This window comes from Aulonocara sp. 'chitande type north' Nkhata Bay, linkage group LG13 (genome assembly GCF_057382095.1).
Source record: "Aulonocara sp. 'chitande type north' Nkhata Bay isolate Kocher_YH1m ecotype deep benthic linkage group LG13, A_spYH_male_GT1.1, whole genome shotgun sequence".
Lineage (NCBI taxonomy): Eukaryota > Metazoa > Chordata > Actinopteri > Cichliformes > Cichlidae > Aulonocara > Aulonocara sp. 'chitande type north' Nkhata Bay.
Genome location: NC_141356.1, coordinates 358415 through 378143, shown reverse-complemented (window position 1 = coordinate 378143; position 19729 = coordinate 358415). Strand labels below are relative to the sequence as shown.

General features: G+C 41.9%; 2 long non-coding RNA genes across 2 annotated transcripts; one reads left to right on the top strand and one right to left on the bottom strand.

The window, feature by feature from the left end:
* Positions 1-421: 421 nt before the first annotated feature.
* LOC147315389 (uncharacterized) lies at positions 422-5433 on the top strand. Its single transcript, XR_015124341.1, has 3 exons — positions 422-849; positions 4516-4610; positions 4719-5433. It is a non-coding gene; the product is annotated as an uncharacterized LOC147315389 (long non-coding RNA).
* LOC147315388 (uncharacterized) lies at positions 5217-8596 on the bottom strand. Its single transcript, XR_015124340.1, has 3 exons — positions 8325-8596; positions 8107-8219; positions 5217-5778 (listed from the first exon to the last, which is right to left on the bottom strand). It is a non-coding gene; the product is annotated as an uncharacterized LOC147315388 (long non-coding RNA).
* Between the last annotated feature and the right edge of the window lie 11133 nt (positions 8597-19729).

Below are 19729 nucleotides of genomic sequence, written 5' to 3'. Positions count from 1 at the left end.
CACAGTATGCTTTCATGTTCAAATAATCCTCAGAACCTGCAGTTGTGTTTTTTTTTTTTTTTGTTTGTTTTTTTCCAAATCAGTAATGACTGAACCGCAAATAGTGACATGTAATAAATTTAGACAGATTTCTAGAAATGAGAGCTGCTCCATCCAAAGTGGGATGCAATCTCTCCTAATAAGATCAAGGTTGTCCGCACAAAGTTTCCCGATGATCTATAAAGCCCGCATCATTTTTTTGACACCACTCAGACGGGCAAATAATGATGTATTGATCAGTGACTCGACTAGGAGCTAAGCTAATTCAATTCAATTCAAAATGTATTTGTATAGCACATTTAAAAACAGCAGAGTTGATCAAAGTGCTTCACTATGGAAGAAATATAGTATCATCAGAATTCAAGTATTTTTAGACATTGAATTTATGACACTGAATTTTTATCCTCCAAATTTCCCTGCAAAAATATTCACCTGCAAAAATTCAACTGCAAAAGTGATGAACTTTAATGACCCAAGCCAGAGCAATCAGCACCAGATCGAGTCGAGTGGCTCTCAGCCAATTAAATTACGCTGTTTGATCACATGACACCGTTAGCCAGCAGTGTGTCTCCTAAAAGAGAGCTGTTTAAAGGTGAGTGATTAAGTTTTTCTCCTAAATAGAGATCATTACAGAACGCCTAGTCCTACTTAAAATCCCATTTATTATTATTTTTTTTTATCATCTACTCGAACTAAGGAAAACGTTTGACTAACTCAAAGACAATTTCCACGCCTCCCCTGCCTGACTGCAGAGGCAGTTTCGAATTTAGGAGCAGCAAGATGGCAGCGGCAAACCCTGGCGGCTCTCCGGTGAGTATATATATTTTTTTATCTTCAAGTTTGTCTTTTGAAACCTTAATTTTATTTAAATCCGTTGCTCACGTATAAAGTACACAGACGGGGTCTTTGCTCAACTCGTCTGAGGCGTGTCTCACTAAGCGCTACATGCTAGCATCCTGCTAACCGAGCTACCCTTTACATGCTGTGCTTTAGAAAATGGGATACTCGTTAAAAAAAATACTCCGCAGATATTGATAGATAGACGAACACTGCAAATATAATGTTGGAAACGAGAACGGCCTTTGGTGAAGGGGTAAAATACACCATGAATAGAGCCATAGAGTGAATGGCTGCCATGGTTGCAGAACAGCCTGATTTAATGACAAGAATGGGGAAGAGTGAGGTGAAGTGAACCACAGCCACAAAACACGGTCAGACAAGGCGGCAAAAGGGCAGTGATCTGTCCGTCAGTATGAAGTTGGTGTGTGCTTTGGTGAACAAAAACTCCAGACTGGTAGCAGGAAGATGGGAGACTCGTGTTTCACTGGAATAGTGGTGAATTAAAACATCCTTTGTTGGGGACATTTCGGTGTAAATGCATCCATACAGGCAAGACAGAGGCAGACTAGACAGTGAAGAAAACAAGGCAAACATTAGAAATATAAAAACGGAAATATAGGATGAGTCGGGGATGAGTTCCTGCCCCAAGTGGAGGAGTTCAAGTATCTCGGGGTCTTGTTCGCGAGTGATGGGAGAAGGGAGCCGGAGATCGACAGACGGATTGGGGCTGCAGCTGCAGTAATGCGGACGCTGCACCGGTCCGTCGTGGTGAAGAGGGAGCTGAGTGTAAAAGCGGAGCTCTCAATTTACCGGTCGATCTACGTCCCTACCCTCACCTATGGCCACGAGCTGTGGGTAGTGACTGAAAGAATGAGATCGCGGATACAAGCGGCAGAAATAAGCTTCCTCCGAAGGGTGGCTGGCCTCTCCCTTAGAGATAGGGTGAGAAGTTCGGCCATCCGGGAGAGGCTCAGAGTAGAGCAGCTGCTGCTCCACATCGAAAGGAGCCAGCTGAGGTGGTTCGGGCATCTGACAAGGATGCCCCCTGGGCGCCTCCTGGGTGAGGTGTTCCAGGCATGTCCCACCGGGAGGAGGCCCCGGGGCAGACCCAGGACACGCTGGAGAGATTATATCTCTCGGCTGGCCTGGGAACGCCTTGGTATTCCCCCGGATAAGCTGGAGGAGGTGGCTGGGGAGAGGGAGGTCTGGGCCTCTTTGCTTAGGCTGCTGCCCCCGCGACCCGGCCTCGGATAAAGCGGATGAAGATGGATGGATGGAAATATAGGATTAATATAACATACAATTAGGGAAAATGTAAGGAACACAATGTAAATGATATTGTAAAGTCATTAAAACGGCATACTCTGATTAAAAGAAACGCATAATTGGGTAGGATAATAACAATAATAATGTTAAAAAACATGTACAAGATGGGTATGTATACTTGTATTTTTTTTTTTTTTTTTTTTTTTTTAATAGGACAGGGGGAAAGAATGAAAGAAAGAGGGGGAGAGGAAGAAAGAAAACCAAAGGGGAGAATAGACGGTGAGAAGGGGGGGAAGAGAGAAAAAAAAAAAAAAAAAAAAACTCCTGGGTCACCTGTATGGAGAGAAAGAAAAACAAAAAAAACAGGGGAGACAGCAAACAACAAAGAGCAACATAATAATAAAAAAAAAAAAGCACCATCACAATAAACTAGCTAGTCATAGATATCAATAGTTACTAAATAGTAAACGATATTGTGCAGCACGCAAGATAGACAGCGCACAGTGTGCTTTGAGGCAGCAGCCAAGAAAGCTGTAGTCCGCATCTGTGAATACCCGTGTGTACACCTGTGTGCATACCTGTGTGGATCAGCATGCTTGCATTCCAAAGGTTTCTCCATGTAATGATCTGCTAGAGAGTGTGGGGAGCCACAGCCCTGTCCTCTATGGTATCAAGCAGGTATGGAGGAGATCAAAACTCCAGACATCCAGAGGCCCCCAGAACACAAGAGACCAAGGAAGACCCACAGAGGGGCAGCCGCGCCACTGTCCCAGTAAGAGCTAAGGAGAGTCCCAGATGAGAGCTCATTCAGCAGCCGCGGAGCAGAAGCCAGGGGGAGTTGCAGTGACGCGCCCGTGAGCTCCGCCGGCAGCCAGCTGTGCCTGAGTGACCGAGCCCCAGGCCCAGAGGCCGGGGGCACCCCACCTCCAAAGTGGCCCGAGCGAGCCCCAATAAGCGGCCGCCAAGGAGTGAGCCGGTGTGTACCCGGACGCCCACCCCCAGATACAAAGAACCACCAACCCACCGATACCTGAGGGAGTCCACCACCGGCAGGGGAAGTGGTGGTGGGTGGAGATAGGCCTCCAAACCTTGGAGGGCCCGAGATGTCCCCAGAGAGGTGGCGTCTGATACCCAACCTGACATATAGACACAGACATACAGGCACACACAGACACAAACATCCATTCCCACCCTCATGCTCTCATATGTACTTCACACTCAACCGACGTGGAGACAGACATAAAGGGACGATCACACTCCCCAAGCGTACTCTACTAACCGGGTCTAGGTACCCTTGCCCCTGGAGGGGGGAACTGCACCCAGACCCAGGTGGTGTTACCCTTTTCCCTGCGGTGGGGAGAGGCAGACCGCCCCGACTCCGCAGCAGCAGGGAGGCCCCAGACCGCAGTCGGACGGCCCACTCCTCCTCCTAGCCCCCCCGCTCCAGTAGGCCGCAGAGAATGGGGGTGAGAGAAGACTCCAAGCCTCCCTCCACCCGCTCATTGTAGTGTTGATGCATGTGTGTTCTAAGGTGCAATTAAAACCCAGGAGGGCATAGAGCTACCTGCCAGAGAGCAGCAGGTAAGTGCATAGTCCCTCCTGCTAGCCCTCAATGTCTACATGTATTTAAAATTGAGAGGTGGGCAACGACGCCAGGGGTGAGGCGTACACCCTGATGGTACTTTGGACTCCGTGTATCGTGCCCACCCCCAAGATCCTATATGTATGTGTAATGAGGGTGTGAGTAATGTGAATGTCTAAGTTGTGGGATAAAATTGAGGCAGAGGCAGCCAGAAGGGGACAGAGGGGGGGGGGGGGGGGGGGGAGGTAGCCTCCTCTGCATCCTGGTGACATACCCCTACTCCAAGGCCCTGCATGTGTGGGTGGTTGTGGTGGAGCAGGAGGAGGGAGGCAGCTGGAGATGGGGAGGGAAGGAAGGGAGGGGCAGGTGACCCCTCCCTGGGGCCAGCTCCCCCGCTGACCCCAGTAGGCACTCCCACACTCCGCAGCCCGCCAGGGAAAGGGGGCCCAGGCCCATCCAGACCGGGGCCCAGCGCAGCAGCGCCCCCCGGCCCCACAGAGCCCGGGACAGTCCACCCAACCCCACCACAGAGAAAACTGCACCCACCCCACCATCCACTCGTCTTCCAGACTACATGAGACAATAGACGCCCAGGCTGAGGGTATGTATACTTGTAGCCAGAATACTATAAAGTTGTAGCATGCCAGACCATCTTGATTGAATGTAACTTCGCTCCACACAAGTTTTATGGTAGACATATTCATATTGGTATCTAATAAATGATTAATTCTTAGATTTTATCGAACGTTAATTTATAAATTGTTTCTGTCTTTATGTGTTTGTTTCAGATTATGCAAGATGAAATTATTCAGTCAGCAAGACACTTGCTGCAGTTGCTGACATCATCCAACTGAACTGCTGCTGTGATGAATCAGAATACAAGGTTTACTTTAGCAAGACTTGTGAGTTAATGCTACATTTAACTAAATTGTTATATATTTTGTGTCCAATATTGTCTCCATATGATTTTGTTTTTTGCAACATCTTGCAGAGAACAGAGTCAAGGTACCAGCTTGGTCAACCCTAAAAGACCATCTGTTCAATGACCAGGTGAAAAAGTCATAAACTAAACACTCTGCATGAGCATGGAATTTAGGATGCAACTTTATATCTTACCTGCTCTACACTCAGGGCTTGAATTACAACAACAGTCAATCACATAAAAAAATATACTTTTGGTAGTTCTGTGTCTGTCTCTCTCCTCCAAACCCAGATGGCTGCTGGTACTGAACCGGGTTCTGCTGGAGGTTTCTTCTTGTTAAAGGGGAGTTTTTCCTCTGCACTGTCACTTCATGCTGCTCAGTGTGAGGGATTGTTGAGGTTGAGTCCATATGTCCTGCGAACAACTGCTGGGCAATGACACCATGCAATCTTCTGGGATTCCTTGGATAGAAAACCTGTGAACTGCACTTGTCCTTGGTCTTCACAGCTCACCTTTTTACTGTTTATTGAATCAAAATTCTCCAGTGACATGGATTCTACATTGTAACTGATGTGATGTTCTATAAAGTGGTTTTAATAAAAAAAAAAAAAAAGAAGGCAAATTAGTTTGTTTCTTTATTCAATTTTTGAACAGTGATACTCATTCAGTAAATGCAAATTATTTACATGGCAGTGCACTATAGGCATAAATCTAGACCCCTAGATAAAACATGATGGCATTATAGCAGTGACAACTCCTCCACAGTAGCAGGTGGGATTTCTTTTTTGAGGACGGCTCCTTTTACCTGTCACTACAGATGGTCTGTTTATGTTTTGATCAAGAGCCTTTTTTGGGCAGCTGAAGAGGAGAAGTCTATCTTATGGCCAACCTCTGACTGTATCTTGGTCACATTACCCAGCAAAACCCAGTATGCAGGTTCACCTGTAACAGTCCTTGTGCCACAGATCAACACTGTTGCTTCTACATTAAACAGAAGAGCAGTGACGTGGGTGCAGGTCTCCGTGACTCCGGCCTTACAGCTGGAGTGGGCGGCTTCAACCTTCCCTGTGATGCTCACAATGACCCATGGCTGCAATGCTGGTTCATTCAGTCTTTGAGAGTGCAGTACCTGAAACACACACACAAAGTTCTTGTCTTTAAATGAACTATGAGCCAAGGCTGACATAAATGTTTTATCTACTTAATCATTAATGTAACAGTGTTTAGAAAGTTAGCACATACATGTAATTTTTCATTTCTTTATGTGTCCATCTATAGAACGCTGCATGTTATAGTGTAAATCTGCCTGTTCTGTCAGAAACCTGCCTGCAGAAAATGAACCTAAAGGATGTAATCACTTTCAAGATGGAGAAAGCATAAAGTGACAATTATGAATCACTTAATATGATAAGGAGATTCTGCAGGTCATTAATCAATGTATAAAATTAAATAAAATTATTTTTAGTGACACAAGATACAAATATGGAAGCAAGATGTATAATCGCTCAGTTTGGGGAAATTGTGGGTAGCCTGCAAGAGCCTCAACTTCTCCATACCCACAATGTGCAACAAATGGGCACAGCTGATCTTCAACAGTGGAACATCGGCCAGTTACTTCCAACTTTAACGCAGCTTGTAGTCTTGGAGAGCAGCACACCAAAACTGCATGCACAACTTCTGCTAACAGTGGAAACGGATTAAGAAATCCATGCAAACAGATTCATAAACCGAAAGAATATTATTTTACAGGATTAATGATCATATCAGCCGCTGGCTGATCACAAACCCTGAGGGTGTATACGAGAAGCAGAAGAAGCAGAGGGAATATCCCGTTTAAGTTTAGATAGTATTTGTAAAGATATTGACCATATCCTTTTCTGAAAGTGTGGATATAATGGATGGGGTAAGGTACTGACATGCTACAACTTTATAGTTGTTAAATTCAGGCTACAAGTATACATACCCATCTTGTACATGTTTTTTTTTTAGTTTTTTTTAATTATTATTATTGTTATTATTATTATTATTATTATCCTACCCAATTATGTGTTTCTTTTAATCAGAGTATGCTGTTTTAATGACTTTACAATATCATTTACATTGTGTTCCTTACATTTTCCCTAATTGTATGTTATATTAATCCTATATTTCCATCCATCCATCTTCATCCGCTTTATCCGAGGCCGGGTCGCGGGGGCAGCAGCCTAAGCAAAGAGGCCCAGACCTCCCTCTCCCCAGCCACCTCCTCCAGCTTTTCCGGGGGAATACCAAGGCGTTCCCAGGCCAGCCGAGAGATATAATCTCTCCAGCGTGTCCTGGGTCTGCCCCGGGGCCTCCTCCTGGTGGGACATGCCTGGAACACCTCACCCAGGAGGCGCCCAGGGGGCATCCTTGTCAGATGCCCGAACCACCTCAGCTGGCTCCTTTCGATGTGGAGCAGCAGCTGCTCTACTCTGAGCCCCTCCCGGATGGCCGACCTTCTCACCCTATCTCTAAGGGAGAGGCCAGCCACCCTTCGGAGGAAGCTCATTTCTGCCGCTTGTATCCGCGATCTCATTCTTTCAGTCACTACCCACAGCTCGTTGCCATAGGTGAGGGTAGGGACGTAGATCGACCGGTAAATTGAGAGCTCCGCTTTTACACTCAGCTCCCTCTTCACCACGACGGACCGGTGTAGCGTCCGCATTACTGCAGCTGCAGCCCCAATCCGTCTGTCGATCTCCGGCTCCCTTCTCCCATCACTCGCGAACAAGACCCCGAGATACTTGAACTCCTCCACTTGGGGCAGGAACTCATCCCCGACTCATCCTATATTTCCGTTTTTATATTTCTAATGTTTGCCTTGTTTTCTTCACTGTCTAGTCTGCCTCTGTCTTGCCTGTATGGATGCATTTACACCGAAATGTCCCCAACAAAGGATGTTTTAATTCACCACTATTCCAGTGAAACACGAGTCTCCCATCTTCCTGCTACCAGTCTGGAGTTTTTGTTCACCAAAGCACACACCAACTTCATACTGACGGACAGATCACTGCCCTTTTGCCGCCTTGTCTGACCGTGTTTTGTGGCTGTGGTTCACTTCACCTCACTCTTCCCCATTCTTGTCATTAAATCAGGCTGTTCTGCAACCATGGCAGCCATTCACTCTATGGCTCTATTCATGGTGTATTTTACCCCTTCACCAAAGGCCGTTCTCGTTTCCAACATTATATTTGCAGTGTTCGTCTATCTATCAATATCTGCGGAGTATTTTTTTTAACGAGTATCCCATTTTCTAAAGCACAGCATGTAAAGGGTAGCTCGGTTAGCAGGATGCTAGCATGTAGCGCTTAGTGAGACACGCCTCAGACGAGTTGAGCAAAGACCCCGTCTGTGTACTTTATACGTGAGCAACGGATTTAAATAAAATTAAGGTTTCAAAAGACAAACTTGAAGATAAAAAAATATATATACTCACCGGAGAGCCGCCAGGGTTTGCCGCTGCCATCTTGGCGCTCCTAAATTCAAAACTGCCTCTGCAGTCAGGCAGGGGAGGCGTGGAAATTGTCTTTGAGTTAGTCAAACGTTTTCCTTAGTTCGAGTAGATGATAAAAAAAAATAATAATAAATGGGATTTTAAGTAGGACTAGGCGTTCTGTAATGATCTCTATTTAGGAGAAAAACTTAATCACTCACCTTTAAACAGCTCTCTTTTAGGAGACACACTGCTGGCTAACGGTGTCATGTGATCAAACAGCGTAATTTAATTGGCTGAGAGCCACTCGACTCGATCTGGTGCTGATTGCTCTGGCTTGGGTCATTAAAGTTCATCACTTTTGCAGTTGAATTTTTGCAGGTGAATTTTTGCAGGTGAATTTTTTTCAGGTGAATTTTTGCAGGTGAATTTTTTTCAGGTGAATTTTTTGCAGGTGAATTTTTGCAGGTGAATTTTTTGCAGGTGAATTTTTTGCAGGTGAATTTTTGCAGGTGAATTTTTTGCAGGTGAATTTTTGCAGGTGAATATTTTTGCAGGGAAATTTGGAGGATAAAAATTCAGTGTCATAAATTCAGTGTCTAAAAATACTTGAATTCTGATGATACTATATTTCTTCCATACTTCACAATTGGTTAAAAACAAGAGAAAACAATATAGAAACAAATATAGATAAATGAGAAGATAATGTATTAACAATTTAAAAATATAAAACAGGCCTGATGGTACTCATACTGAACTCGAATTAAAACCCAAAGTAAAAAAAGTGAGTTTTAAGATGCGATTTAAGCTAGAGAATCACTCAAAGCAGAATGGGTAAATACTGTTTGACTTTGATTAGTGGGAAATTCAGCAGAGAGTGATGTGGATAATGCATTTGAAGATTACACTATGTTAATATGTTGTTATAGCAAGGGTTTTAATTCAGTTAATTAAATAGAAAATACAATACAGCATTGAGAGCCAAATTAAGTGTCCTGAATCTAAGTGAGTTACAGGCAGGTGCATTTCACAGGTATTTATTTAAAGACCTTTGCTGAACTCTTCCTGTTGAGTAGCTGCACTCGGGGATCATGTTTCTGAGGAAGAAGACTCAACTGACATGTGAAGACCACATCCTGCCAAGACCACTGCTTTCATGTGAATGGGCGGGACTTAACTTCGCTACTTTAACTTTGTGTAACAGTTTCTCTTGGTCACCAGTGTCAGACCTCATTAACAGTGTAGACGTAATGATAAAAACAGTTTGTATACATTTTCCTTTTTTGTTTTTAGAACTGCTAATTCATAACGGTAAAACAAATACAACCAGGCAACATTTTAATTTTGTTTAGGTTTTTCTTAAAAAAAGGAAAATTAAAGGAAATTAAAAGTTTTAATGGTCAAACTATGGTCTGACCTGTTGAGTCAAATTCTCTCTACTCGGCTGATTTTAAAAAAAGCTCACAACCTTTTTGACTCTCATGTAAAAAAAAAAAACTCCCCTATACCTTCTTCATAGTCCCTTAACAATATAACTAGGCTTACATATTTTATAGACCAAGATTACTTCTCAAAGTGTCATTTGGAAGGTTAGTTATGTAGTTCACGTGTGGTTGGAACTGAATCATTTTAGCTGGTTCAGAGCGGGCCAAACCCCAACCACTGGTGCTGCAGCCAGTACCCCGTGGTCAAGACTGAAAAAAGTGTTTGCAAACTTAATGAGTAGGACCCGATTCCAGCAGCAATTTCCATGATGTGTCTCAAAATAGATCTCAGTCAAATGGGCTCACTCATAGTGATTTGGTCAGTGAAACCATGAAACTGTGGTTTATTCATCCTTCCAGAAATACCATGTGCAATAACTTCTCATTAATGATAATGGCAAACGATAGATGGGTGGGGCTGTTTTCACTCTAGTTTTCTTTGTGCATTTGTCTCAGAAATCTAGGGTAGATTAAGGCTCGTAAACATCATCAGCTACTAGTCCCCAAACACTGAATATGTGTTCTGTTTATCTGATTTGTACAAAAATGTGTTACAGGCAGGATGGTCTGCCCATGCCTTCTTATTAACCTACCTACAGAGCTCATTCCCATCTGTAATCACATGTTCTGTGTCCACCAAAACAAACATATGCTGGATATACACTACCGTACAAACGTCTTGAGCCACCGCTCATTTATTCATACTTTGTTACTATAAACTTCCCACTTTTAGGAAAGTGGGAAGTGTCTCAGGGAAGCTTTCTTCTAATTTCTGTAGGCAGGTCTCTAAAAGTCTTAAAGGACACTACAACATCCAGTCTTCTTTTGATTTTGGCTGACTTTGTTCCTTCTACAGTGCAGATATTTTAGGAATATGCTTTCCCCATGAATCTGTTGCAGCTGAGTTTTTGGTCCACTTCTTTGGCTCTGCTTTTTCTTGAGCATACCTTCTTGACAGCCACCCTATCATTTCTAGCTTGCATGAACAGTAAATGGATTCACTGAAGGGTCGGACACATATCCTGGGTCCTGTGCCAGCTTTTTGAAATACTGATTTTCTTTCCTATTTATAAAAGGATGGGCTGTGGCACTCCTGCAAGCACCGTCATTATATATGCTGCAAATTAAAACTTTTTGCCGCTCATCTGGAGTTATGTTTAGATTAATGGAAGTCTGAAAATCAATTTATCAAATAACTGACTGAGAAACAGCATCCACATGTCATCTCTACACACACATTGTTTTTGCCTTCATAGTGACTGACAAAGGACAACATGCAGTAACATGAAGAGCCGTGGACCAACTGTGAAAAATTCTGATGAGGAAGTGAGCAGTAAGTTGTTAACATGTTGCTAACAAATACACTGTTCATTTCAATGGCACGCTTTTACAGCAGATGAATCACACACACAGTTTTAGCTTCTCTCTGGAGTGTCCATATGCCTCTCCTTCTGTCTGCATGATCTTGTTTTTCCTCTTTTCATTAAAAAGGTCTTTGCTCAACATGTTCCTTTAACAGCAAAACCTCAAGCTAGCTGGTTCTAATTTGTCATCACTTACACATTATTATCCCAACCAGCTTCTGATCTCATAAGATTACACAGAGTGGGATGAAGAAGAGGGTGGAGGGGTTGTACTGGGAGGCAGAAGACATCAAAAGCATAATAAGCACTTCGCTTGCTATGCATGTGGTAACACTTAGTGAGACGGCCACATGTTTGCTAAGTCATCCCTTAAAAGGCTAAGCCAAGTTCATGGAGTTTGTTGTACAAATCAGCTGTTAAAGAAGCAATCAAGGGCACGGACACTTTACTAACATGTAATAGCAAACAGCAGAAAGTACAATACAGCAGACCACAAACCTTTACAGGGCAATCAGAAGGACAGCAGCCACGAAGCACTGCCAGGCTGTCTGGGAACAGACATTAATAACATATATATCACTGTTTCCCAGCCTTTTGGAGCCATGGCACATATTTCACATTAGAAACAACAATGTCACAAACAGCATATTGATCATTTTCCCTGAGCAGACTTAGCTCGGTTTGTCCCCAGTATAGTTTTGTTGCTTTCTTCTCATGCTATAGCATACCCTATAGGGCCTTCACCTGGGTCGGAGTTTTCTCCAGGACCAGGTCACACTGACTGCTTTTCAAATATTTATCTATTGCTTTTACGCGCTGCATCGTCTCACAGCATGAGGATTATGTCATTTCTTCTTCTGTTTTACTGGCAGTTGGCAACCCATTTAATTAGAACAGGTAGTTGTCCTGTCCTCTAGTGGAAGAGAATGTCATTGTTCTGCCTGTTATTCACACCAATTACTTACCAGTCTGGTGGAACCAGATGATCTTCCACGGCACACCTGATCATTTCTCACGGCACGCAGTGGTTGGGAAACCTTGATGTGGTGGACAGTTCTCAAGTAATACAAACTAGAGATGGACCGATCCGATATTACGTATCGGTATCGGTCCCATACTGACCTAAATTACTGGATCGGATATCGGAGAAAAATAAAAAATGTAATCCAATCCATTAAATATCACGAAAGCACCTCACAAACTTGCAACACGCCGTAACTCGCCTCAGAACGTTAGCACGTCGGAGCAGTATGCATCACGTGATAGAGCGGCTGTGGCATGCGGGACCTGTCGGTGGTCTGGATAGCATTTGGAGCTTCGCTAGCAACCCGGCATTTCATCTCCGACAAAGTTATCCCCGGGAGAAGTAAAGCAAGTGTGTAAGTCCATCTCTAAATGTTTGTAAAGCATTCCTGCGTTAAGCTTAACAAACGACTGCCTCTTCTTGCTGCTACTTCAATCATGAAACTGCTTAATGATCAGCTGATCGGCTTTTCTGTCGCGAGTCCGTGTCTCTAGTTTGCTTTTGGCCCACTTTGCACCAGAAAGAGGAAACCAGCGGCTGAACAACAGCAGCACGTTTAAGCTTGATCAGCTGTTGTTAGAATTTATTTAATATTACTTTCTACACCAGGATCTTTTTCTTCGTAGCTGACGCTGGTAACTGTGCAGGGGCGGATCTAGCAAAGTTTAGCCAGGGGGGCCGATAGGGCATTAACAGGGAAAGGGGGCACAAAGACATACTTTTCTTTCTTATTCTCATTTAAAATCTCGAGCTTTTAATAAATAATTATCTGACACCCAAAGTTTTAATTTGATGTAAAATGAATAGAAGTCAATTACTGTATATAGTGACTATTAAGTCTAATATATATACCCTAGTAAGCTATAGTACTTTTTCCTTTGGGAAGGTACCATCTGTGCAGTCTGCAATTTTGTTGAAGAAAGATGTTGAATCTATTTAATATTTCTTGAAAAATAATTGATTTCTGTGCATTTTTTTTCACACTGCATCAAATTAAGGTTGATTACGTCGATTAAGCATCATGAGGTGGAGCGTGAGGGGTGGTTCCCCATTTTTTATTTATTTATTTTTGTTGTTGCTGGGAGTTGGAACCCTATTAGTTAGGTTGCTTAATATTTATGCTAAGTACTCTTTAAAATACCAGAATAGGGAGGATGGTGTAGGTTGAAGTTTATTAGATTGATCAGTATTGCTGAAATATTTTTTTTTGCATACAGGTATAACAGAATAGCTTTAGTGTAGTTGTTGTTTTAAACTTGAGTATGAACTTATACAAAATGCAGCAAGATATTTAAAAAAAACAGTTTTGTTGATTAAAAACACTATATCGGATTCATATCGGTATCGGCAGATATCCAAATTTATGATATCGGAATCTGTATCGGACATAAAAAAGTGGTATCGTGCCATCTCTAATACAAACATAACTTTAGGTGAGAAACCTCAATTAAACTTGATACCTGGGTTACAAACAAACAAAGGCAGATTAATAGCGGTGGCAATTGTGCCTTTTAATTTTGTTTTTGTAGATTTATTCTGCAGACTTTGAGTTATGTGAGGACTGCCTTGAGACTGCCGTAAGTTTATTTTGGTCTGTATTTAACTACAATCATTTCTAGGTCTGGAGAACAGTGTCTCTCAACAGTAGCATTTGTAGTCCAGTCACTACTTGCAGCAGCCATGTGAAGACCAAGAGGTCCTAACAAGCTCAATGAGACTGCAGAGCAGAACAAGCTGCAGCTGGAAGCAAACCTTAGTACAAGGGACTCACAGGGGAGACAGAGAGGGCACATGAAAGGGATCAGTGCTGAATGTACAGTCACAGTCCACTGAGGCACCCAACAAAAAGATCATCAGTGCCTTAAAAACACCTAAAATCTAAAGCCTACTTTAGACAGGATTATGAGGGAAAGTGAGGATGATATGTCCTGTGTTTTCTGGTCTTTAGCTTGTTGTTCCAACAAACAAATTTAAAGTTTGCCTGTTAATCATCACATATCTAACACTCTTGTGAAAACTGCATTTACATTTTTTGTGTTCTTGCAACAAGGAGTTCTTTTCAACCACAGTGAAGATGTCATTTTTGACCAGGACATGTCCTTCAATGCACATATTAAATAAATATGTTGGACTACTTTCTTCCATTTGTACAACATCTCTAAAATTAGAAATATCCTGTCTCAGAGTGACGCTGAAAAACTAGTTAATAAGGCCAGTGTGGGATCATAAAGAACACCACACATCTGCTTTTAAAAATGCAATTAAGCAAGCAAATCACAAAGAAAGAACATTATCATATCCAGAATGCAGAAAAGCGTACAACTGTTAATTGTGGATGATGAAACATTAGGCTTCCCTCTTCTAATTCCCTGTCAGTAAACCATTTAGTGGTGGATCAACATATAGATGTACTAAGTCTCACAGACACTGGGCTACAGCAGGATGAATATGTTGTTATACTAACTCAGAATCACTGAAGCAAATCTCTCGGAGGAGGAGCAGCACTCTTCAATTTCAGCTTATTAATCAATCACAGAGTTTTTACTAATTTGAAAGCCTGACTCTTTGGCTTGTCCAGTTTTATTGTTGTTATTTATTGTTCACCTGACTCAGAGTTACTGTCTCTGTCTCTCTCAAAGAAATCACACTGTGTCAAGGTTTGATGTGTGGCAGGCTGGACTTGACTCTCTGGTCTCGAATGCACTATTTAAAGCAGATAACCTGTAAGCTGGACAGGAAATGGCATCTCACTAATTTAGCCTGGAAACAAAAAAACGTTGTAAAGCTGGAACATCTTCCTCTTCATCAGTAACTGAAGAAAACAGGAACAACTTCAGGTTTCTTCTAAGGACTGCAGCCAGGCTGAGTCAGAGCATCCCTTAACCAGTAAGGACGTCTTACATTTAAATAACATTTTAATCATTAGAGAAAAAAATATTCAATATTATTCATAATTATTTGGACTCTTTCTCTGTGACTGAGATACTTCCTCCAGACCATCAACATGTCTATTAGACCACGTTCCTATAAGACTCCTCAAAGAAGTGCTGCAGTTTTAAATATGATCAATCTATCCCAGTTACTGCACTTTGTACCACAGGCCTTTAAACTGGGCAGGGATTAAAGCCATCAGCTGACCCAGCTGTCTTAGCTAATTATAGGTTAAAATTCTTGAAAGAGTTGTTTTTAAACAGCTCACTGATCCTGTGGAGAGCAATGGTTTATTTGATGTTTCATCACAGCACAGAAACTGCACAAGTGGAGATCACAGACGATCTTCTTATGGCTTCTGATAGACAGTGGATGTGCTTGTTCTCAGTACAGTGTTTGATCATGTTGACCATTAATATCTGAATCATATCTAATAAATTCAAATTCAAATTTTATTTGTCACGTACACAGTCATACACAGTACGATATGTAGTGAAATGCTTGGACAACTGCTCGTGACCTAAAGAAAACAAAAAAGGAAAAGGCTATGAATAAGATAGGAAATAAATATGAAAAATTAAAGAGGGTAAATTTAACTAAGAAGGAATAAAATATAAATTAAGGTTAAAAATGAAATAACTGTACAACACAAATTAGAATGAAGGGTAAATTTAACTGGGAAGGAATAAGATAAAATATATAAATTAAAGTTGAAAATAAAATAACTGTACAACAAAATACACAATATAGAACTATATAAGAATGTATGAAGAAATCTAAATATAAATAAATATATACACAATAACAGCAGCTGTACAAGTATTAACCGGAAATGAAGAATATAGTGACCAGTGTTGTGCAAAAAAACAAAACTCTCATTTGTCCCATTAATGGGGAGTCTTACACAGAGGTTATCATTGCTCAGGGTTCAGTGCTAGGACCGATGCTGTTTACATTATACATGCTTCCCTTAGGCAGCATCATTAGAAGACATTCATACATTTTCACTGCTATGCAGATGACACCCATCTCTATCCATGAAGCCAGGACATGTCCTTCAATGCACATATTAAACACATATGTAAGACTGCTTTCTTCCATTTGTGCAACATCTCTAAAGTTAGAAATATCCTGTCTCAGAGTGACGCTGAAAAACTAGTTCATGCATTTATTACTTCCAGGCTGGACGACTGTAATTCATTATTATCAGGATACCTGCTGGCAGGTGTCACTGATTTCAACGCAGTATGATTTGGGAGCAGTGGCCCTTGGGATTGTAGTTCCTCCATCTCACCTGCAACATCATAGCACATGCAGATCACCCAGGGGCCTGAATCTCCTCCTGCTTAGTGGTGATGCTTTGGTTCGAGATCTCAAACTTGGCCCTTTTAGTGTGAAGGCAATGAAGCATCCATTAACCAGGCGGGTGGAGGTTGTTGCTGTCCATTTGGGTATTGCAAATACTTGACACATGCTGGTTAATATGTTCTGTCAGACAATCACATAACCATCAGCCAATGATGGTATAAGATTCCACACGTGTTTGGTGGTAGGTCCCAGTTTGCAAAGGTTTGCAGACTGGGAACAATGCAAACAGACCACTTACTGTGGTATAAATCTGAAAGTCCAGCTGTCAGTGCAGCAATGAAAAAGCCAGACTACTCACTTTACGTGAGAGAATTCAAGTGCTTTGGCAGCTTGGCAGTGATAGCTTTGGTTCCTTCTTTGGCTTCTGCTCAAACAAATGCAGTCAGAATAATAAAGCCAGCATTCATCAGTAAATAAGGCCAGAGGTGGGACAGAAATGTTAATATCTATGATCATCTTGGTGTCATGGTCCAGGGTCCTTTTGACCCAGAGTTTTGAGTTCTCTTGTGTTTTTTGTATTTTGGTGTTATTGTTTATGTTTTAGCGCCATTGTGTTTATTCCATGATACCTGGGTTTTTCTGTTCACTGTTGTTTATTAGATTTCCCCTTGTGCCTTTGCCCTCTGTTTGTCTGTGTTTATATAGTTGTGCGAGTCCTCGTGCCTGGTTTCTCCTCCTTGTTTCCCTAGTTTGCCATGTCTGCTCTCTCCCTCGTGTCCCTCGCTCCCTCTCGTCTGCCTGGTCCTCCACTCGTGTTTCCTGTTTTATTGTGAAGGTCCCGTGTTTCCCTGTCTCATTCTGGTTATTCGTGTCAGCTGTGTTCCTCGTGTGTTGTCACTTGCTTGTTATCCCTCTGTGTATTTAGATCTCCCTCATAGCTGTGTCTCTCCCTGTGTTTCCCTGTGTGCCTCTTCGTATTTGTAGTTTATCTTTTTTTGTATCACCATTCGGCAAATAAAGCTGACTTTTGGGTTTACGTCCTGTTTTTAGGAGTCTGCTTTTGGGTCCTATTCCTGCCTGCACACAGCCGCTGTTATCAACCCCTGTTGGTATGTGTCTTAGCCATGTTTCTCCAAACTTTTAATATACTCATTCTCATAATGCGACAGGCAATGATCAATCCAACCTTGCATATCTTTACAGTGTCCTCTTGACAGCCCAATAACGCAGGTGGTTTGGTACAATCCCCCCTCACAAACCATGTCCTATATACCGTTCAGGTTTAGACCATGCACCAGGCCAGACCTCTCGCTCAGTGTATTGGTATTTAACCCAGTAGTTGTCAGTCTTGGTTAAATAACCGAGCTTCTCAGCTTCTTCCTATAGGTCCCAGCTGGTAGAATCGGGGTCTGTTATGTGACCTTTTCTCTGAGCTTGCAGAAGCCGTTCAGCTGTTCTGCTGCTTTGCAGTAATATTTCCATTTTCCTCTGCCGCTGCTGCCATAGTGGCTATCTGAAGCAAACAACAATGAAGCAAAATTGCTTTGTCTTTAATCAGTTGTTCACAGGTTCTTGCATTTCCATTATGCACAAAGGTTAACAGTTTTTTTGTTGTTGTTTTTGTCTCTTTTGTGAAACCTTACATAAACATTTAAAGCATTTCAAAAACAATTTGACTTAAAAGTGAACTTATTGCAATGAATTTACTGGTGCATTAAAAACTTGCTGTACTATTTGCAAGCCTTCAAAGGATCAACAGACTGCTTTTATTTTAGTGCTTTAATTAAAAAAATATTTCTTTCATCTAATAAAAACTCCACCTTTTCACCCTGCATGAAATGTGAAAGCCATAGTACTGACATGACGACAGTTATCACTCAGTGGCACCCAACAGTTCATGAGCTAACACAGCCTTCACCAACTTTTTTCACTACTGCAGACGGTAGCTGAGACAGACTACTAAACTTTAAAACTGAAGCCAAATTGTTATTCAGAGGTGTCAGAATGATTTCATTATTTTAATTAAGTGCTGCTAATTGTATACAGACATTATAATAAAATATAATCTTTTAACTTCAAGGGGAAGGAGGCTGAACAAAGTTCTTTGTTTGCTATGTTTGAAAAAGTCTTTTGAAAGGCAGAAATCTTGTTTTAGACACTTTGATGATGAACAGTTTGGGTTGTTGTTCTCACCATTTCAAAGATGCTGGCAGGTCAAAATGTTGAGTGTCTCTTAAACTTGCATGGAGGAACAAATACCACTGTGTTTAGAAGAGCCATAGCTTTCACTTTATTATAGTTTAATGAATTTTCAACTGACTAAAATGGTTTTGCCATAATGAAAGTATGTGTGCAGGGACTGAGTGGGTCCTAGCTTTCCTCGGCACCAGTGCTTGCTTTGCATTTTGGCTGTAGCTCAGGAGGTAGAGCAGGTCATCTAATCAAAGGTTAGTGGTTTGCATCTTTGGCTAGTTGCTCATTCCCTTTACCAAATCTAAAAATGGAACATACCAAAGAAAGCAGTCGCTCTCCTTTTATCCCACACAGCGCTGTCATAAAGCTCCTCGTCTGTCAATTAATATGTGCATACATCCTTTACATGACTGGTAGCTGTCTCCACTGTGTGAGTATTTCTGTTTCCTGCTAACAGTGACTGAATTAGACGGACAAAGCTGAGCAGCATTTTTTCTGGTGGTTTGCCCACGTGCATTGCAGCCTTTCATGGCAAACCGATGGGAGAAGTGTGATGTAGAGAAGAGTGTGAAAATGTTGTTAATAACTTACTTTTTATCAAGGAAAGCTCTGATAATGATGGAGAGGAGAAGGCAGTTCTGACATGTCCTGTCTAATAAACAGGCTGACCAGGTCGCCACGTGTATTTTTACATTCCCTGTAAAGAACTTTGTAATAGATTCCTGACTTTAACAGTACTATAAATAAATGTTATGTTTTTACTTTACTAGGTGCAGGCTCACCGAGCACTTTCAGATTAGCATCTATGAAACATGTAAACTGCTTTGCCAACAGTCCTTTTTCATTCAGAGTGGAAGAAACTACAAGCAGAGGAACAACCTTTGAGGTAGGCTCGAGCGGGGCAACAGTCTTTAAAAACTGGGGCCATTTCTCAATATGCATACTCGTGTGTACTCGTGTGTACTCGTGTGTACCTGCACTATAGTGGACTTGTGATACATCATCATTTATAGACAAAGTACTGTTCCCATTCAAAGTACGCATCAACTTAACTACGCTCAGAATTGTGTTCATGGTGCACTTACACGGTGACTTACATGGAGCCAAATATCCCAGAATGCATTTCATCCAGAACTCAAATGCAGCAGTTGGCAGACAAGAGTGACTAAAAAGTTTGAAATATTACTTTTTCTTTTAAAATATGTTCAGGCGAGAATGTAGCTGTGTAAAATTCAAATTTCTGCTTGATTTATCAAGACATCACATATTTGCAAAAGAGCTCCGACGTTTTTGGAGATGTCTGTTACCCACCAGTTTGACAG